Raw genomic sequence first — 15,099 nt, forward strand, 5'->3', positions numbered from 1 at the left:
TTGATTTTGGTCTCATCTGACCAGAGCGTGTTCCTCCATACACTTGGGAACACACCCACATGCCTTCTGCCTAACTCAATACATGCCTTCTTACTTTCAGAAAAGAGGTTTCTATACGGACAGATTATGTGACAGATTTCGCTTTGTTTCACTAATTATGTGAATTTTGAAGGTTATTGGTTGCACCAGAACTTTTTAGGGGCTTCATAGCAAAGAGGGTGGATACTTATGCACATGCCAATTTACAGTATTTTATATTTGTTTTATTCTTATTTTAGACATATTTTTCTCTTTTCACTTCACCAACTTAGACAACTTTGTGCTGACCCATCACAGAAAAAAAAAAACTAATTTGACTAGAGCACTGTCTTCCATGTGTTTACATTGCCACTGTTGTGTCACAGCCATGGATAAAAATATGGACTCTGAATTGTACACAAACAAAGATGCTGATAGGAAACTCTGCACCTTTAAATACACGCAATAATCTACTTTTAGTCCAGCGCAAAAAGGAGGAGTCGCAGCTGTAACCCCCAAGATGTCAATGAGTCCCGTTCTCTATCCTGCTGCTTTAGGAGCGGGCGGTCTTATCACTGAGCTAAAATAATTAAAACAGAACTCAGAAATATCTCTCTCAAGCAGTCCCCACGGGGGGGAAATTTTATTCTTCAAAAAGCGCACAGAATCATCTTCATCAAAAATTCCAGAAGTCTCCCACCCCTTCAGTCTTTACAGGGCGGTTTTATACAGATACAAAGCATTGGTGTGTATTTAGGTCCTCTTGACCAATTGAAATCATCATACTCATTTACATAAACCTTCTTGGCACCTACAACATTGCTTTCGTACTCCAGCAGCTGAAGCCCCAACATTCACCTCGCACGTCTTTTTGAGATGCTATAGGGTCCTATTGTAACTGATTATGAAATATTGAGGGCTTGTTCTTGTAAGCCAGGCATCTGGTGTGTCAAACCTGTTTCCAGAGTTATGATAATTATTGTATTTGTACAACAGCACGGCTCTTTGTGAAGGAAAAAAAAAGAATAGAAAAATGTTCTAAACACCCGAGCCCACTATCGTTTCAACCTATTATAGAATACAGCCGTGAAAATGGAATTAATTATCATGTCAGTAACTCATTACATATCATTAGTCAGCCACTGTGTTTTTTATAGACTCTTACAAACATTTATTTTTTAACATTTTGGGCATTTATCTAACCACATGCACTTGTGTTTATTGTATTAGGTACATCTTACCAGTACCTGGTAGGAACCCATGTTGCCTTCAGAACTGCATTAATTCTTCATGGCATAGATTGAACAAGGTATTGGAAACATTCCTCTGAGACTTCGGCCTCTATTGACATGGTAGTATATCACAGTTGCTGCAGGTTTGTCGACTGCACATCCGCAATGCGACTTTTCGGTTCCGCCGCATTCCAATTGGATTGAGATCTAACCACTATGGAGGCCATTAGAATACAGTGAACTCCTTGTCATCTCCACGATACTAGCTAGGGATGATTTGAGTTTTGTGGCAAGCAGGAAGCAGCCATCAGAAAATTGTTACACTGTGGTCATAAAGGAATGCACATTGTCAGCAACAATACTCAGGTAGGCTGTGGCGTTGAAAATTCTCAACTGATGCTAAAGAAGTCAATGCTGACCAACTGGTGTCCTTAGAAATCATCCCCTAAACCATTACGCCACCAGCAGCCCGAAAAACATTCATACGAGGGAGGATGAATCAATGCTTTTGTGTTGTTCGAACAGAATTCTGACCCCACCATCTGACACATGCAGCTGAAAGTCTTCTGGTCCAGTTTGAGATTTTCAGTTTCACAAAGCTTGCTCCCTTCTTACCTGGGTGTGCCATCATGCTACAGAGCAGGTTAGGGTTCCAGCTTAGAGATCAAGACAAACAAAATGCAATCGCATGCAATCAAACTCTGGGAACATGAAAGAAAAAACAAAAGGATGGCAGTGCTCCCTCCCAACTCTTTTTTTTTCATCCTCACCAAGTCACACTTGGATTATTAAAAGATGTCATCATTGTTTGTCACAAACACAGATTGCGTCATGCTCCCCAAAATATTCTGTCTGGACATGTACGTTTATTCTCAAATCACTTGTAGTATTTTTTAAAAAGACTATTGAACATCTCAAATTAACCACAATGCTTTATAAAGTGGTCATCTATATTATGCCCCAACTGCTAGACTGAACTTTTTTTAATCTTTATTGACCAGTTAAGTTCAAGTTGAAGTTTATTTATAAAGCACATTCAAAAGCAATTTCATAATAAACAAAGTGCTATACATAGGTAGCAAAAAACAACACAATTTAGTCCAAAGCGGATTTATATATATATATAATTATATGACTGGATATTACATAAAGTTCTAATTTTTGCAATCACCATTTTTTTATTTTTGTCAGTTTTTTCCCTATCTCTGGATGTATTTAGCCATCAGTTTCCCTGATGAGGTTCATCCCAATAGTTAAAAGCCTGTTTGTTTCCCCTCACCTCCATACTGGATTACCCAGTTCTCCGGTGTCAGGTACAATAGTTTCCAGTTTCACTGTGCTCAAACTACTTTGCCTTTTCCCATTTGGTCATTTTGCCAATCTCTCAGGGCAATTTCTCAGTGTTGTAATTCCTTTTCACTATAAATTCTATCATCACCGATATTAGGCTGTTCTCACCACCAACCAACTTAACCAAGTCAAGATGTTTAAATGCAATGAGTTCCTGCTATCTGAACAAGCAACTGAACATGTCTGACAAAGAAACTGACCAGTGACTACGGATAGATAAATGGATATAAATTTTATATTGCTGTTATATAACTGCCCAGATACGAGTGTGTTATGTAACCAGTTTTACAATTTACTGATGTGCCACAAACATGTTGTGTTTGATACATTTTAACACATTTAGAGCTTTTTGTTCTTATTCTTTTTGTAATGGAGTTCTGAAGAAAATTCAGAATGAAAGACTCACCTTCACCGCCTCCACCTTCCAGTGACTCTTCGGTGCGTCTCCAGGCCTTCCAATCAGCATCCTGTCCGTCTGATTCTCCATCCAATCACCTTCCGCCTTGCTTTTAAAGGAGCTTCTACCGTGTTCATCTTCACTTGTCAGCTGAGCTCATCTACGACTCCGACGCCTCCGCGCACTGTTTGTAATTCAATTCAATTCAATTCAATTCAAAAATACTTTATTAATCCCAAAGGGAAATTAATTGTTGTTGTAGCTCATAATGTAGGTTTCTTCAAAGAGCCGTTGTAGATGCTGATGGCTGTGGGCAGGAAGGATCTCCGGTAGCGCTCCGTCTTACAGCACATCTGAAGAAGCCTCTGACTGAAGACACTGTTGTTGTACAACAGTCTCATGAAGAGGATGCTCAGGGTTCTCCATAATGTTCTTCATTTTATGAAGAATCCGTCTTTCCACAATGATCTCCAGAGGTTCCAGAGGAGTCCCCAGAACAGAACCAGCCTTTTTTATCAGCTTGTTGAGTTTTTTTAAGTCCCTGGCTCTGATGCTGCTTCCCCAGCAGATGATGGCAGAAGAGATCACACTTTCCACAACAGACTTATAGAAGATATGCAGCATCTTGCTGCAAACACCAAAGGACCTAAGCTTCCTCAAGAAGTACAGTCTGCTCTGTCTCTTCTTGTAGATGGCTTCACAGTTGCATATCCACTCTAGTTTGTTCTCCAGGTGAACACCGAGGTATTTATACTCCTCCACCACCTCCACTTCTTCTCCCATGATGGAAATAGTTTTTGACTTATTCTTGTTTCTCTTAAAATCTACAATCATCTCCTTTGTTTTAGTCACATTCAAGATGAGATGATTGTTTCAACACCATGCCACAAAGCGGTCCACCACCTTCCTGTACTCAGCTTCTTGTCCATCTCTGATCCACCCCACGACTGCAGAATCATCCGAGTATTTCTGCAGATGACAGGAGTCTGTCTTGTACTGGAAGTCTGAGGTGTACAGAGTGAAAAGGAATGGTGAGAGTACAGTCCCCTGTGGTGCTCCTGAGCTGCTGACTACCTGGTTAGACTCACAACCCTTCAGTCTCATAAACTGTGGTCTGTTTGTCAGGTAGTGTTTGATCCAGGAGATTATTGAGGCCTCCACCTGAGTCTTCTGGAGTTTCTGACAAAGCAAATCAGGTTGAATTGTATTAAATGCACTGGAGAAATCAAAGAACATGATCCTCACAGTGCTGCTGGCTTTGTCCAGATGACAGTGGGTTTGTTGAAGCAGGTGTATGATGGCATCTTCAACTCCAACTCCACAGCAATAAGCAATCTGAAGGGGGTCCTGATGGTTTACTGTTTGCTTACTCAGGTGGGCCAACAGGAGTCTCTCTAGGACCTTCATGATGTGAGATGTCAGGGCAACAGGTCTATAGTCATTGAGGACTGATGGGTGAGTTTTCTTTGGTACCGGAATAAGACAGGAGGTCTTCCACAACACTGGAACCTTCTTCTGGGCCAGGCTAAGGTTGAAGAGATGCTGCAGAATCCCACAGAGCTGCTCTGCACAGCCCTTCAGGACTCTAGAGGTGACACAATCTGGACCTGCAGCCTTATTCCGATTCAGTCTCTCCAGTTGCATCTTCACCTGACTTCTTGAGACACACAGGTGGAAGGGGGAAGCACATGAAGCATCAGCATCTTCTGATATGGTTGAAGGCAATCTCTTCATCTTTGCTAATATCAACCTGCATTCTATTATTTATCAGGTTTAACCTTTTTCTACTTTCAAATTCTTTTCCTTCGCATGCCCCATTTCTTACGCTAGAAGGAGCCCCATGTCCACATCCTGGTTCCTCAAATATTATAGGCATGTCCCAGTTCAATGCATTATGACCCATCCAGTTTTCACGCCATTCCTTCACAATAGGAGCAGCCACTACTGCAGTGACCCAATGTCTCTCCCTAAGCCGCTCTCCAGCAATTAGGTCGTTGGTCTTCTTCATCCTTCTCTTCCTATGTTCGCTCGGATTTCCACTCCGTTTTATCTGCTCAATGTTTTATCAGCTCTCAGGTAAGAGCTCCCAACAATTCCTGGTGGTGGTTGGCCTTTATCTATCATTGGCTTTGTTCAATCGTCATGTTACTGTTTTGCAAGTCTCTTCCCCTCAGCACCTGCCAATCTTTTCTAATTTTCTCCCTCACTCTAGCTCACCTATGTTCTTCGAAAAGTACTTCTATTTGTTTTGCCTTTCCTTAATTGGAGGCTGATTATTCCTTGTCTTCTCATGCTTTGTGCAATTACTTTACTCGTCTTCCTGCATTTACTTTGACGTTCTCCAATTACTCAACCCAGACTCAGATCTTTATTTTAACCTTATTTCTTATCTTCATCTGCATTTCTTTAATAGCATTTTTGTAATTTCTTCATCTCATGTTTCTTCATCCTTCATCTTTTTTTTCCTTCATTAGCCATTCTCTGTTCTTTACTAGCTGATCCGTTCATAACTTCATATCTTTATTCAAATCCTCAGCGAATATACCTCTAATCACGCATTGCCACACGGCATATCTATCACCTTACTCTGCTCTCAAGTTTGAAATAATCATGCATTGCCTACAACGGCATATCACCTTACTCTGCTCTTTTAGCTTTCATCAAGCGCTGCATCGCCTTGCATTGCCAAACACGGCATATCTATCACCTCGCTCTGCTCTCTAAAGTTTGAAATAATCACGCATTGCCTACATCGGCATATCTATCACCTTACTCTGCTCTCTAAGCTTTCATCAAGCATTGCCAACACGGCATTTCTATCATATTGCTCTACTCTCTAAGCATAATCAAGCATTGCCAAAACGGCATATCAATCACCTCGCATTGCCAAAACGGCATATCTATCAACTCGCATTGCCCCTCTCGGCATATCTATCAACTCGCATTGCCCCTCACGACATATCTTCCATCTGCTTTGCTTCTTTATTATTTTACTTGCTTCATAGCCTATTTACAAACTTCTTTTCTCTGCTTTTAATCTTCCCTGCGGCTTTCTCTTCTCTTTTTCTTATTTCATTCCACTTTCTTGATAGATGCCCCTCTAGTACTCTATTAGGCCTCGTCCTGGCCTCGGCCCTTATTTTTGGGGAAGACATATTTAAATCTAAGCCTTACAAATGATGATCTTAGCTCATGTCATTCTCAGCATTCATGTCTTCCTCCCAGGTCCGAGCGCCAAAGAAATAACCATCTATTTTCTCATCATTAAAACTTTGCCATCCAAAAATTGTCATCCCTCTCTTTGTCAGTCTTTTCAGATTGAAATGGAGTTTTGACGAAAATTCAGAATTAAAGACTCACCTTCACCATCTCCACCTTCCAATGACTCTTCTGTGCGTCTCCCGGCCTTCCAATCAGCATCCTGTCCATCTGATTCTCCATCCAATCACCTTCCGACACCTTGCTTTTAAAGAAGCTTCTACCGTGTTCATCTTCGCTTGTCAGCTGAGCTCATCCCTCCTCCACCCCACCTCCACCATCTTCGTTCACATCTACTCCTGGCTTCCTCACTCCCTGGCCGCCAATCCACCACCAGCGTCGGATCAGGGGGAAGATATATTTAAATCTAAGCCTTACAAATGATGATCTTAGCTCATGTCATTCTCAGCATTCATGTCTTCCTCCCAGGCCCGAGCGCCAAAGAAATAGCCATGTATTTTCTCATCATTAAAACTTTTCTAATTGCCATCCCTCTCTTTGTGAGTCTTTTCAGATTGAATTGTTCTTTGCCACTTTTGATTACAGATCCTCTTTAAAACCATATCATACTGTTCTTCCAAGCAGGACTTGTGAATTTCCATACATAGGGGGGTAAATATTACTCGTCCACGCATGCCTTCCCATGTGCTACCTCCATCACCCGGCCAATTTTTACAATAATCACTTGGTTAAGAATAATGAACAATGATGGCCGTTGTTAAAGCAAACTAACGTTTCATCATCTCTTGCATGGGAGCTTGGCAGCATTCAGAGAAAATGACTCAGAGGCGCACTTGACGTGATTCTTTCTCCTCTCATGAAATTAGTTGAGTGAAGTTGAAAATTTACATCAGAGGTATTGAAACAACAGCAAATCTAAAGGAGACTAAGAGAAAATTGCAAAGCTGCTTAAATATATAGGCTATATAGAGCGGAGTAATTTTATTTAAGAAACAAATCACTGAACAGGAACGTGATTGTGCAAAACACTTTTTACTTTGACATGTGAGTTTTCTACATCACCTCCCAAAGAATAATTTACTTCACCCTGTGTAGGGCTCATTCAAGACAGCACAACGTTAACTCCAAAAGGCACAGCTCCACCCTTAACTACATATTGATCTTATCTGTGCAATTTAAAAACTACCGCTCTTGCCTCCAGCTCGGATCCCTGGAGTGTGAGAGTACAGTCTCATCATACATACTGCACAAACACACAACAAATAAAATGTTACACATTTGTGCGCAAACACACACAGAGGGTGTGAACGAGGGTAGACCAGGAGGGAGGAGAGGGGGTTACACTCGAATACATGACTAATAGACTGTCGACACAGATAAATGACTTTTTAAGCAACAGAAAATTGCTCTATGTTCCATTCACTGAACACTAGTTTCCCCTCTTCTCTCGCTTTGTCTTCCCTCTTTCTTTGCCACATCTTTTCCCCTCCTATTTTTGCTCGCTTTTCATCATATCTCCATCCTCACACCCTCTTCATTTCCACACCCTGCACCACTGAGTTCTTTCTCTTCTGCCAAGCTCTCTTATTCCTGCCTCACTGTACTTCTATTCACTTTTCCGGGGCCGTGTTGCCAAAGCAACAAGTAGCAGAGGTTTGAGATTGTTGGCTTTTTTTTTTCCCTTTCTTTGGTTTGAGAGCGATGGAGGAAGATTCGAGTTGCAACAACAGTGGAATTATGCAAATCTATCCAACCAGTAACAAAAGATTAGAGCGGGCTCTCTCACAGCTGACAGAGCCGGTTGGGAAGACTCTTTCAAAAAGATTCTTGTCTCAAATGCTTGATTCACGTTCACGGTGAATAAAATATCCATGTGTCCGTATTTTGCTTTTGTCACAGCCTGGACATTCGAAACGACTTAAAAAAATAACAAAAGTCATTGTTCCATCTTGTCTGTGTTGCAGCAGAATCAAAAATATGCACATTTACGTGGATTCACATTTAACAAATTTTTCTCCTGTAACCAGGGGCACCTGTTGGTGCTCCACCCTTTAATTGAAAGAGGAGCAGATAAAGGAGTGATCGGAAATGTTTGTCAGAGCTCTGTGATGAATGTGCCTCTATTGTTGGAGTGTGTGGTAAGAAATTATGTGTTTTGTCATGGTTGTGGTTTTTCAAACTGAATGCAGGTAACTCCTTCTGATGTTTTGTAATAATGGCTGTTGCAGTGTGGCCACACATGATTTTAAAAAGGTTATTGTATTATATTCAGCGGCACGTGGGCATGATGACTTGTCAGGTATAGAGTTTGTTGGCTTTTTATAAATTATGTGTTAATGGTTATCAAATGAATTGTATCTTGAAGTGTCTAGTTATTAATTGGACTTTCATGTTTTTATAGTTTTAGATCTGCTGCATCCCGCTGTCCTTTTTTAATTGAATAAATAGTTTTTATTAGGCTGCCCAGCCTAGCATTGCATGTAGACCAAAAGTGCTGGGAGTGTGTCTTGTAAGGTCGGGCTACCTACTTTTTTATTTTATTTTGTCTTTTATGGTCACTTCCCTATTTGACACCAGCCACAATTTATAGCCACAAGCCCTTATGTCTAGGAGATCTGACTCTGTTGCTGTAATTCCTATGTAAAGTTATACCTGATGTTTGCTGTGTCAGCTGAGGTGTGTTTGCATGTTAACTTTTGTAGCAATTACTTCATTGCTGTTGTTTACTAAGATTTATGTCAGGGTTTGCCTTGATTTTCATGTCATTGTGGGGTATACAAATGTGAATAATACTGCATAATATGAGCTATAGCAACATTTAATTTTACTTTGGGATTAATCAAGCATTTTGAATTGAATTGAATTGCCACATTTATGTATCAACTTTTTCTCTATTAACTAAATTGAGTGATTTGTCTTCTGTTGAACTTGCTTTCAACACTCCTTAAAAATAAGATGCATACATACAAATGCATATAAAAGTAGCTAACACCTGAGGCTGTCATCACACAATACACAATGAATGGCACTTGAAAAATTCAGCTGAATCGATCAGTAAATATTACAGTTTTTGCACAGGCCACATTAATACCTGCACTTATTTTTACAGCAAACTTTGACTTTAACAACTTAGTAATATAGGTATTATTGCAACAGGTGTTGGAACACCTGTTGCAATATACAGTACAGACCAAACGTTTGGACACACCTTCTCATTCTAAGAGTTTTCTTTATTTTCCTGACTATGAATATTGTAGCTTCACACTGAAGGCATCAAAACTATGAATTAACACATGTGGTATTATATACTGAACAAAAAAGTGTGAAACAACTGAAAATATGTCTTATATTCTAGGTTCTTCAAAGTAGCCACCTTTTGCTTTGATTAATGCTCCGCACACTCTTGGCATTCTGTTGATGAGCTTCAAGAGGTAGTCACCTGAAATGGTTTTCACTTCACAGGTGTGCCCTGTCAGGTTTAATAAGTGGGATTTCAAGCCTTATAAATGGGGTTGGGACCATCAGTTGTGTTGTGCAGGAGGTGGATACAGTACACAGCTGATAGTCCTACTGAATAGACTGTTAGAATTTGTATTATGGCAAGAAAAAAGCAGCTAAGTAAAGAAAAACGAGTGGCCATCATTACTTTAAGAAATTAAGGTCAGTCAGTCCGAACAATTGGGAAAACTTTGAAAGTGTCCCCAAGTGCAGTCGCAAAAATCATCAAGCGCTACAAAGAAACTGGCTCACATGAGGACCGCCCCAGGAAAGGAAGACCAAGAGTCACCTCTGCTGCGGACAATAAGTTCATCCGAGTCACCAGCCTCAGAAATCGCAGGTTAACAGCAGCTCAGATTAGAGAACAGGTCAATGCCACACAGAGTTCTAGCAGCAGACACATCTCTAGAACAACTGTTAAGAGGAGACTGTGTGAATCAGGCTTTCATGGTAAAATAGCTGCTAGGAAACCACTGCTGAGGAAAGGCAACAAGCAGAAGAGACTTGTTTGGGCTAAAGAACACAAGGAATGGACATTAGACCAGTGGAAATCTGTGCTTTGGTCTGATGAGTCCAAGTTTGAGATCTTTGGCTCCAACCACCATGTCTTTGTGCAGATGGACTCTACATGACTGGTTCCCACTGTGAAGCATGGAGGAAGAGGTAAATGGACTGAACTTATATAGCGCTTTTCCAGTCATACAGACCGCTCAAAGCACTTTACACTAGAGCTACATTCACCAAGTCACACTCACTAACGCTCACACATTCATACACCGATACGCAGATCAGTAGGCAACTTGAGGTTAAGTGCCTTGCCCAGGGGCACATTGACATATGGCAGAAGGAAGCTGGAATCAAACCCACAACCTTCTGATTACAAGACAACTACTCTTCCTACTGAGCCACAGTCACCTAGGTGTGATGGTGTAGGGGTGCTTTGCTAGTGACACTTTTGGGGATTTATTCAAAATTGAAGGCATGCTGAACCAGCATGGCTACCACAGGATCTTGCAGCGCCATGCTATTCCATCCGGTTTGCGTTTTGTTGGAGCATCATTTATTTTTCAACAGGACAATGACCCCAAACACACCTCCAGGCTGTGTAAGGGCTATTTGACCAAGAAGGAGAGTGATGGGGTGCTGCGCCAGATGACCTGGCCTTGACCTGAACCCAATCAAGATGGTTTGGGGTGAGCTGGACCGCAGAGTGAAGGCAAAAGGGCCAACAAGTGCTAAGCATCTCTAGGAACTCCTTCAAGACTGTTGGAAAACCATTTCAGGTGACTACCTCTTGAAGCTCATCAACAGAATGCCAAGAGTGTGCGGAGCAGTAATCAAAGCAAAAGATGGCTGGCTGGCTGGCTGACTGGCTGCATTGTTGTCTGCCCTATGATCAAGAACTGCAACAAGGAGCAGTATGACTTAGGGGTCATTAAGTATTCATAGTAACCATTAGATGCCATGGATATGACAATCGGGACAAGTGGGACCATGTGGTAAGAGTTTTAAGCAACCAAAACTTCAGGTGAGTCCGGTGTGATAGATGGATATGTGAACAAGTACTTCACGTCCACTTTTAAGTATGGTTAATGAGGTGTAATGCTGTGGATTTGTTTTTTCATGACGGCCTGGGGAATCCTGTTAGAATGCGTGACTTCATGGACTCTTTAAATTGGCAGGATGTTTTAAATAAAGAATTGTGGTCTTTAAGCATCATAATAATTCAAAACATGTGGCCAAACACACACAAAGGATTCACGACACACCAAGTCTCCAACCTAAAGTGCTGAAGACCTGAAGAGAGGTGAGAATAAGAGAGGACCCTGGTCTTGAAATGGTCAAGAAAGATTGTGCAAAAAGAAATGGTCACATATCTCTCTGTTTATGTTTCAACCTTGTGAAATGGTATGGAAGACTAGGTGCTTTTCTACTGGCAAATGAAGGTTGTAAAAAGTATTAGTAGCAAGAATACAAAATAATTGTGTCACACTGGTATTTTCTTAACACAGAAAAATTTCCCTCATGTAATACATGTGGTCCAATAAATAAAGTGTTTTCATATTATTTTTGTTGTAAAAGTAATGATACTGCAATCAGATGCACCTAAAGTATACACAGGTTCATCATTAATTGTTCTTTATCATATTGAAAACAAAGAAGAACCTTAAACCTATATAAGTCAGTTTACAAGAACATGAAAATTGTTTTATTTTTAAAAGTCAGCGATGTGATTGACATAAGACTTAGTAGGTAACCTATATTTCATCCCTAGCTCACTTTCCCCTTCTCCTAAGACCAAGTGTGACACCTTCTAAGCACCAAGCTGTGTACAAATAATATAACTATTGCTTTACATGTAAAAATTTGTAATAGTTTTCAAGGGCTTATTGTGTGGAATATTATAGCTTTTTGTAACTCTAATCTTTATAGAGTAACAGAACTATGAAATGTTGATATTATCTGCTTGGGAAGAATCTGCATTCAGCTGTTTAACAGATATGCAGCTCACAGCTTGACTCTCTGGAATTATTGCAAGATATTTTCCGACAGTATTTTCTGTTTTTTGTTAGCAGGAAAAAAGGGTAAAAATCTCTGCTCTTCATGCAGCCCAGTCACTCCAGCACCTTCTCTGACATTTCATTGAAATGACTTTACACCATTAAGAGGGTAACATGTTTTGTTTTTTTGTGTGTGGCTTTGAAACCACAACTTTTACAACCTCGATAATACCTTGAAACCGTTAACCATCCCTTGCCTACTCACAAGTGTGCAGGGAGGCTGCAGGCTATGATGATTGAAAAACTCGAGTATAGGTGTTAAGACTCTCAGGAGAAATGTGTGTGCGCAAGAGAATGAAATGGAGGTGGCGATAAGACGAAGCCATAGAAGTAAAGCAGAGAGTCAATGCTTGTATTCTGTAGTGCATCTTGGCTATATCCTCTCTCTTGCTTCTGATAGGGGACAGATTTCATAACAGCCTAATAACACTCTCCAAGAGGTCTCAAGATACAGCCATTCTATCTCTGTGAGAGCTGCCATCGTCTTTACCGCCACAATCCGGCCCCTGTCAAGAGCCGTCAACCTCTACAGCCCCTGAGCCGACTGATATTGACAATAAAACAGGCGGCGGGATCAGCAGGTTGCCGTGAATGTGTGCACACATGCGTGTAGGTTTTCAGTGCTGTTGAAAAGGTCCAGGAGTGGACACTCACTCCAACACCACCACCCAGCAAAGAGCTCAGTGTGCACCTGGTGGCTGCGCTCCCACACCGACGGGATGAAAGCAGATTGCAGGGAGGCATGGAGAGGAATACAGAGAGGCGAGAGCACAGAAAGAAAAATGTATAATGATCCGCGTTGTCACGGCTATGGCTTTTGGACAGTTTTGGTTACTCGTGTTGTGCTGCAGAGGAGATTGAGAATTGCGAGCATTGTCATGCGTCATAAAAGCATTGTGATATGGGAATGTAGCTCTCACATGCAGCAGAGAATAGAAATGTGGGCTCCACATAAAGAAGAAGGTGTTTTATGAGGTTGTGGAGGACATATTACTTGGCAGGCCTCATAAACATATGCATGTTTCTTTTATGAGTTTTTCTGAGAATTGAAAAAGTCTTACAGAATGATGAAGGAGGCTTAAGAGGCAGATAAGCACAGGCACTATTTACATTGAAATGACTTTGAGGGGAGACAACGAGGTAGAAGAAGTCAAAATGGAAAAATATAAGAACGAAATGATGCGATTCGGGTTCTGAATGTGAATAGAAACAAGGTTGAAGGTGCAGGCAAGAAAAAAATGGTGTATAGGATGTTTGTACTGATAGATACAAGATCAGCATGCATCACCAGTCCTCTCACCCCTGCCCCACAAGGGCTCTTTGGTGGCAATCTCGTCGCTGCCTTTTTTCCTTTCTCCTAATATTTGCTGCAGAGGTTTTGAAAGAAAAAAGTGGATTTTGCGAGTGTTCAGGGGGTTTCATCTCTTTGTCTCAGGTGGGATTGCTAAAGCAGATGCTGTCAATAGATCTGTGGAGGTCACAGGATTCAGAAACCTCCATTTGTTGGCGCCATCATCCCTGTGGTAACAATAAAGGACAATCAGTGAGTCTGAATCAGCTTGTGGCAAGAATGTGGACCCCTGTGCTTCGGGGTGAGGACCCTATCATCACTGCTTGCCATGCAGCTCTGCACAGGCAACGGCAAGGCTTAAGACATCATGCCCAGATTTTGCAGAGCTTACTTTCACAATAAGGGGCATTTCTCTGTCCTCTGCCTGTGACTTAGCAGCATCTGCACTGAGACTGATCAATAGCTCACACCAACAAGAGGTCCTGAGGCCAATTAGCCCAGGCAAGCAGGCCCACAGCCAACTGGTGTGAGACTGTGTGTCAATACTCAAGCTTGTCAACCTTTAAGAAGCATGGAAAAAGAGTAAAAGAAGAGAGGTAATACAAGGCAACAGTTTTGTTCCCTCTTCTGGACCAAGTTGGACCCAATAAAAGATTTAATCCTTTAACTAATGAGACAATATGTCATTGTGGTTGTCCTTGTAGTCAAAGGCTAACTGTGGTGAGGTTAAGGCTAGAGTCAGAGATGGTTGCATTGTTTTCGACTTAAGGTTAGCCTGTCCTTTAAACGACATCTGCACTAGCTTGTTAGGGGTTACCACAGAGCCCTGGTCCCCTGTAATCCAAGCACTGCTCCGGTCTGTCACTGAGAAGAGAGAATGAAGCCAGTAAGAGAAGCTCTTAAACTTCCAGTCAGTCTACCTACCAACTCTCACCTGTGGTGAGGGGTTGATCATGACCAAAAACGCAAGATTCTGGTATGCAAGACATGACCTTCCTCTGTACGATGATTGGCCATAGCATTCCAGACAGTGTGAGGGGTTCCTATGGGAAGAAACTTGTGCCATCAGAAACTGAATTTGAATTTCTCAGACTGAATCTGTATTTGTGTAATTTGAAATTAAATGCATTGGTTTGAAAATGAATTTCACTTAATTGAAACTGAATTTAATGGTTTGAAACTGAATTCATTTTCTCTGAAAATGTATTTTGTTGAATTGAAAATTCAGTTTCACTACTTTTACTTTCCGTTCTAAAATTCAATTTCAGTTCCAAAATTCAGTTTTTTGTGTCACACTTGAAGCCACAGATTAATCAAACACAGATTCATCGATTCATGGATGTCATTCACTATTGCTGCGTCCAAATTGAGGGGCTGCATTGGCCGATTACGTCATTGTGAGGCAATGAAGTCTGCAGCTTCGCAGGCTCCTCCAAATAGGGCTGACAAATGCGTCCTTCTTTTCCCCAGATATGAAGGATGGGTCCGGTGTATCCTTCGTGGGCCACCCTATCCTATGATTCATTGCGGGTC

At 41.3% G+C, this 15,099-nt stretch overlaps 1 long non-coding RNA gene across 1 annotated transcript; it reads right to left on the reverse strand.

Annotated features, from left to right (window-relative positions):
* Positions 1-14,179: 14,179 nt before the first annotated feature.
* LOC124866816 lies at positions 14,180-15,057 on the reverse strand. The gene is made up of 3 exons (XR_007037925.1): positions 14,958-15,057; positions 14,501-14,609; positions 14,180-14,430 (listed from the first exon to the last, which is right to left on the reverse strand). It is a non-coding gene; the product is annotated as an uncharacterized LOC124866816 (long non-coding RNA).
* Between the last annotated feature and the right edge of the window lie 42 nt (positions 15,058-15,099).

The sequence above is a fragment of the Girardinichthys multiradiatus genome, chromosome 4 (assembly GCF_021462225.1).
Source record: "Girardinichthys multiradiatus isolate DD_20200921_A chromosome 4, DD_fGirMul_XY1, whole genome shotgun sequence".
In the NCBI taxonomy this organism is placed as follows: Eukaryota; Metazoa; Chordata; class Actinopteri; order Cyprinodontiformes; family Goodeidae; genus Girardinichthys; species Girardinichthys multiradiatus.